The following is a 6,000-nucleotide window of genomic DNA, read 5'->3' on the forward strand; positions in this document are numbered from 1 at the left end:
TATGTAACAATCATACTGATTACTCCCCAACATGATATCATGCAGTCTATAACAAACATATTAGCTTTTTCATATTACAAATACTAGAATAAACAGCCTCCAAATATTAAAGCGGCACTTCCTGTGAATGTTAGGCTTGATCATATACAATGCCAAGGCAAAATCCAAATTTTTTCACATCTAAACACTTCTGTAATAGCAAGTATATTTGTATACAGAAAGAATGGTATTACAATTATGTTATTCAGAATGTTAAGAAAGCAGTTATAGTATCAAACCAGTTTGATCAAATAAACACTCTTCTATTTGACTATTCAAAATTGCAGGTTGGCTGCAACTTTAATATGCCATTTCTAATTAACATTTGGAGGTAATTTTTAAACGATTTTGAGTTCATTCATACCAAACTGGTACCAATTGATGTGATGTCAAGAAACCGCTGAAGACACTGGATACTGCAAAGGTTACGTGCCCTAACAATATTTCAGCAATTGCACTGAAAACTCATGCTCCAGAACTGGATGGGCCAATAGCCAAACTGTTTCATTACAGGCATTATTGGGTGGATGCCAATGTTATATGGAAAATTGCATACATAGGTCCCAAAAACAATCAGGCAGATCAAATCCAAATCAGCAGATTACCACCCTATTGGTCTACTCCAGAAAACCAATGTGATTAAAGGAGTTGTTGATAGCACTGTCAAGCAGCACAAACAAAAGAATAACTTGCCTACTGATGCTCAGTTCGGGTTCTACCAGGGCCACTTGGTCCTGACTTCATTTCGGCCCTGGTCCAAAAAAGTGTACAGAAGAGCTGAAATCCAGAGGTGAAGTAAGCATAACGACTCTTGACATCAAACATGCATTCAAAGTATAGCATCAAGGAGCCCTAGCAAAATTTGAACCAATGGGAATCGGAGAAAAACTCACTAGTGGAAGTCATACTTAGCACAAAGGATGTGGCTGTTCGACATCAATCATTTCAGTTCCAGGACATCACTGCAAGTGTCCAACTATTTCCAGCTGATTCATTAATGTCGTTCCTTCCATTATAAAGGTCAGATATAGGGATATTTACTGAACATTGTGCAAAGATGAGCATCATTCACAACTACTCAGGTAATGAAACAAACAGTCTGTGCGAATATGTACCAAAGCTTGAACAACATCCAGAGTTGGGCTGATAACTGGCAAGTAATATATACGTCACAAAAGCAGCAGGCAATGATCATCTCCAAAAGACAGAATCTAACCACTGGTCTTATGTTCAATGGTATTACCATCAGTGAACCACCTCTCCGCCTCCTGCACCCATCACCACCAACCTGGGGGTTACCACTGACCAGAAACTGAACTTACATATACTGTTGTTATAAGAGCAGTTCAGAGGCTAGGAATTCATAGAGTCATACAGCATGGAAACAGACTCTTTGGTCCAACCAGTTCATGCTGACCATAATTCCAAACTAAACTATTCCCACCTGCCTATGCTTGGCCCATATCACTCCAAACATTTCTTATTCATATACTTATCTAAACGTCTTTTAAATGTTGTAACTATACCCACATCCACCACTTCCTCCAGAAGTTCATTCCACATACGAATCATTCTGTGTGAAAAAAAAATTGCCCCTCGTGTCTTTTTAAAATCTTTCTCCTGTCACCTTAAAGATATGGCCTGTAGTCCCCAAAACTCCATCCCATCCCCATATATCCCATTTCCCCTCCCAGTCTCTATGTATCGGGCTCTCCACTCTGTACGCCCACTTAATATCACTCTTCCTCTCAAATACGTTCTCCTGTATTCCACTTCCATTTCTCATCATCACTGGACTGGATCTCCCTCTTCCCCTACCCACTCCCTCCACCTTCCCTGGTTCCATTATCTCTGCCTCTCAGCCAGTATCCATCCTTTATCCTTCTCCCCAGGTTTCCCTCCACACACTACCCACTCCCAAGGTATCCCTCCCTCCGCCCTCATCCTCGGTATCCTTACCCTACCAATCTTGACATCCCTCTTCACTCCCACCACCACCTTCTTCTCTACTGACACCCCATGCATCCCGTTTAATTCTAGTTCCAAGCCCCAATTGCTCTTCCCCACCCCTTCTCTCCTCATATCCCTCTCCTAGTTCCCTGTGCCACCACAGCCTTCCCCTCTAACCAACCACCCGTGCCCCTCATCTCGGTCCACCCCTGCTCACGGTACCCAACACCGAGCACCCCTCCTTCCTGGTACCTGCCGTTACCCTCCCCCTTCTTCCTCCCGTTACCACGCCTGCTTTCCCGCCCCCACAGCCCCGGTACCTCCCGTTACCCCCTCCCGTTACCACTGCCGTCATCCCCAGTACCTACCGTTGCCGTCGCCGTTATTGCTTCTCCGAGCTCGAGCTGACCAACACGAAGTTCCAGAGCTGAATGGGAACGCAGGCGCACTGCCGCAGCCGGGCGGAGGCTGGCAATGTGCCGAAGCTTCTGTTTACCCACAGCTGGAGAAAGTGACAGTGGTGGGGGCGGGGAGGGGGAGCCGCATGTCGGTTTTCTATTTTTGAAGTAGATATTGTTTTACCACTTTGCATGAAAACTAAGCTTTTCATGGAATAACGTTCCTGCAGGCAAAGGGCACGTTAACGTACTGTCAGTGGCCAACTGGAAGGATATGTTGCGGGTATGCTTAATCTGAAACAGCAACTGCAGATTTACTGTATGAAATTTATAATACCAATATGAGGACGAGAATGGATTTTGTACTTGATGAGCATTCATAGCACAGTGTTTACAGTGTATTCCATTTATTTTGGATTCATTGCATTTTGCTGTAATAATGTTATGATGAGCATATATACCAAATGAAACATTGGAGGAGTAAGATAGAGGCACAGTATGTGGGCAAACCAGAGGAACTAAGCAAACAAATTCTTCAGCTCCGGAAGGGCGAGGTGATCATGGTCAGGGAGACTGGAAGCATTTGATAATGATCAAGGAGACTGGAAGCGTTGGTAATATCTTTGTGGTTCCAGGAGGAGTGTTTATCTTTTTGACCTCACGAAGATCTTTTCTCAACCTTACCCTTTCTTGATTTTCTGAGTAGTTGTTTTAATTTATGCCTTGTGCTCCCCAGAAATTTGAAATACTCACATTTTTAAATGTAAAATGCTGCAGCATTTTTCAAATTTATTTAGCAGCTCTCACTATGTAGTGTAGTATTTGTGTTGAATAAATAAGAAAGGATAGATCGGGTTGTTTTATTATGTTAAATCCAAAGAGACTTGGGGTTCAGGTGCATAAATTTTAAAAATGTCAAGAATGAGTGCAGATATTACTCTAATACTAGGGAGCATGCATTTACGGCGAGAGGGGCAAAGCTCAAAGGAGATGTGAGGGGCAAGTTTTTACACAGAGAGTGCTAAGAGTCTGGAACATGCTGCCGGGGATGGTGGTGGAGGCAAATATGAAAGGGGCGTTTAAGGGACTTTTAGGTAAGCGCATGAGTATGAAAAGAATGGAGGGATATGGACCAAGGGCAGGCAGGAGGGATTAGTTTAATTTGGCATCAGGTTCGGCACAACATCGTAAGCCGAAGAACCCATTTCTGTGCTGTACTGTTCTATGTTCTATATTTATCAAGAAGACTAATCGAATCCTGGCCTTTGTTTCTAGAGGACTGGAGTACAGGGATGCAGATGTCATGCTGCAGCCACACAAAACCCTGGTTAGACCCCACATGTTGAAGTACAGTGAATAGATCTGGGCACCACATCTTGGGAAGGATATTTTGGCCTTGGAGGGATTACAATATAGATTACAAGAATGATACCAGGACTTCAGTGGTTAAGTTATGAGGGGAGATTATACAAATTACGCTGTTTTCTCCAGAATTTAGAAAATTAAGGAGTGATCTGATCGAACTTTCCAAGATCTTAAAAGGAAAAGACAGGATAGATAAAGATAAACTGGTTAGACTGTTAAGGAGAGATGTTAGGAAGCACTTCTACATACAAAGGGTGGTAGAGGTTTCGACAAAAGGCAGTTGATGCTAGATCAGTTACTAATTTTAGATCTGAGATAGATAATACTTTTGCAAAACAAAAATGTAAGGAATAAGGCAGGCATATGGAATTAGGCCACAGATCAGCTGTGATCTCATTGGATGGTGGAACAGGCTGGAGGGACTGTATGTCTTACTCCTCTTCCTATGAAAAATGTGGCACTTTGGATGTTATCTGTGCATGTAATTTCTAAAGATATATTACTGCAACATAAAATATAATGGAACTACGGATTAGGTTGTCTGTTACCAAAACATGCAAATCACATGCTCTATTCATTAAAATTCAAAAATTGCATTAGGGTTTTTATGTGCATTACAGGACCATGATTTTATAAATAAGGCTGTCCCTGATACAGGAGGCCATCTACATTACTATTGGGAAGTACCAAACAAAATAGTGATAGGCAATTTGGGAGCAGAAACAGGGAGGTAAATCCAGCTCTCCGATTTCAGAACACTAAAGACCAGTTAATACAATTAAAATCAGTCTCAAAAAGTGATAATAAGGATCAATGGATTTGTATTTTTATCATCTGAAAGGTCACTGTAGTTCAGTACAACAAAAAATCAAAATAATCAATTGATTGCTTCACAATACCAATATCTGACTGGAATTGTAAAAGCAGTTCATTTACTTAAGTGCTACAAGTATAAGCTGAATTAAGTGGAGTTAAAGTACAACTGATTTTTACTTAATTTTGTAAAATCTTAAAGCATATTCTTTCCTGAATATAAAATCACATTTTTTATTGTGGATAGTGCGTTGGCAGCATGCTGGTGACCCTCAAAAGTAAAATGGGCAGGAGGTTTACAAATGGGAATTAGTTTATGTATGACAAAATTCTGCTAGCAAGACATGGAACAAATAAAAGTACAACACAGGAACAGGCCCACTAAGCCTAAGTTGACACATGATGCTTTTTCTAAACTAAAAACCTTTTGCTTCCATGCAGTCCATATCCCACTATTCCTTGCAATTCATGTCTCTGTCAATATGTCTCTTAAATGTTGCTATTGTATCTGCTTCTACCACCTCCTCTGGCTGTGCATTCCAAGCACTTATCATCCTCTGCGTGAGAAATACTTCTCACATCTCTTTTTACCTTCAAACCTACATCCCCTAGTAATTGACATTTCTACCCTGGAGAAATGACTCTGATTATCCAATCTATCCAAGCCTCTCATAATTCTGTAAACCTCTATCAGGTTGCCCTGCAGCCTCCAAAGCTCGACTGAGTTTGTATAATCTCTTCTCATTGTTAATACTTTCCAAACCAGGCAACATCCTGGTAAACTGTTTCTGTGCTCTCTCCAAAGTCTCCACATGCTCCTGGTAGTGTGGCAACCAGAACTGTAAGTAATATTCAAAATAAAGTTTTACACAGCTGCAACATGACTTGCCAATTTTTAAACTCTGTGCCCTGACCAATGAAGGTAAGCATGCCATATGCCTTCTTGACCACCTTGTCAACTTCTGTTGCCACTTTCAGGGAAGTGTTGACTGGTATGCTAGAATCCTCTGTATGTTAATGCTTCTAAGGGTTCTGCCAATAACTGTATATTTCCCAACTGTGTTACACCTTCCAAAACGCATCACCTCACATTTGTCTGGATTAAATTCTACCTGTCATTTCTCCATCCAAGTCTCCAACCTTGATCCTCCGGCAATACACCTCACTATCCACAGCTCATCCAATCTATGTGGCATCTGCAAACTTACAACTCAGGCCACCTACATGCTGAACACAACTGGTTACAGATCTCCAGTCAGAACAACATGCTTCCATTGCTACTCTCTGTTTTCTATGACCAAGCCATTTCTGTATCCATTTTGCCAGAATGTGACTTCACCTTCTGTATCAGCTTGTCACGGGGGATCTTGTCAAAGACTTAGCTAAAGTCCATGCAGACAAAATCCACTGCTCTGCCCTCATTAATCACCTTTGT

The 6,000-nt window shown here is 41.5% G+C and overlaps 1 protein-coding gene across 2 annotated transcripts in view; it reads right to left on the minus strand.

Moving 5' to 3' along the window:
* Positions 1–2,453, minus strand: part of sgtb (small glutamine rich tetratricopeptide repeat co-chaperone beta) — a 56,374-nt gene extending 53,921 nt beyond the window's left edge. For both annotated transcript variants that reach the window (XM_048603497.1, XM_048603489.1), the window contains exon 1: positions 2,358–2,453. The gene's annotated coding sequence lies outside the window, so the exon portion shown is untranslated. The remainder of the gene's footprint in view (positions 1–2,357) is intronic.
* Between the last annotated feature and the right edge of the window lie 3,547 nt (positions 2,454–6,000).

The sequence above is a fragment of the Rhincodon typus genome, chromosome 1 (genome assembly GCF_021869965.1).
Source record: "Rhincodon typus isolate 14 chromosome 1, sRhiTyp1.1, whole genome shotgun sequence".
NCBI classification, from domain to species: domain Eukaryota; kingdom Metazoa; phylum Chordata; class Chondrichthyes; order Orectolobiformes; family Rhincodontidae; genus Rhincodon; species Rhincodon typus.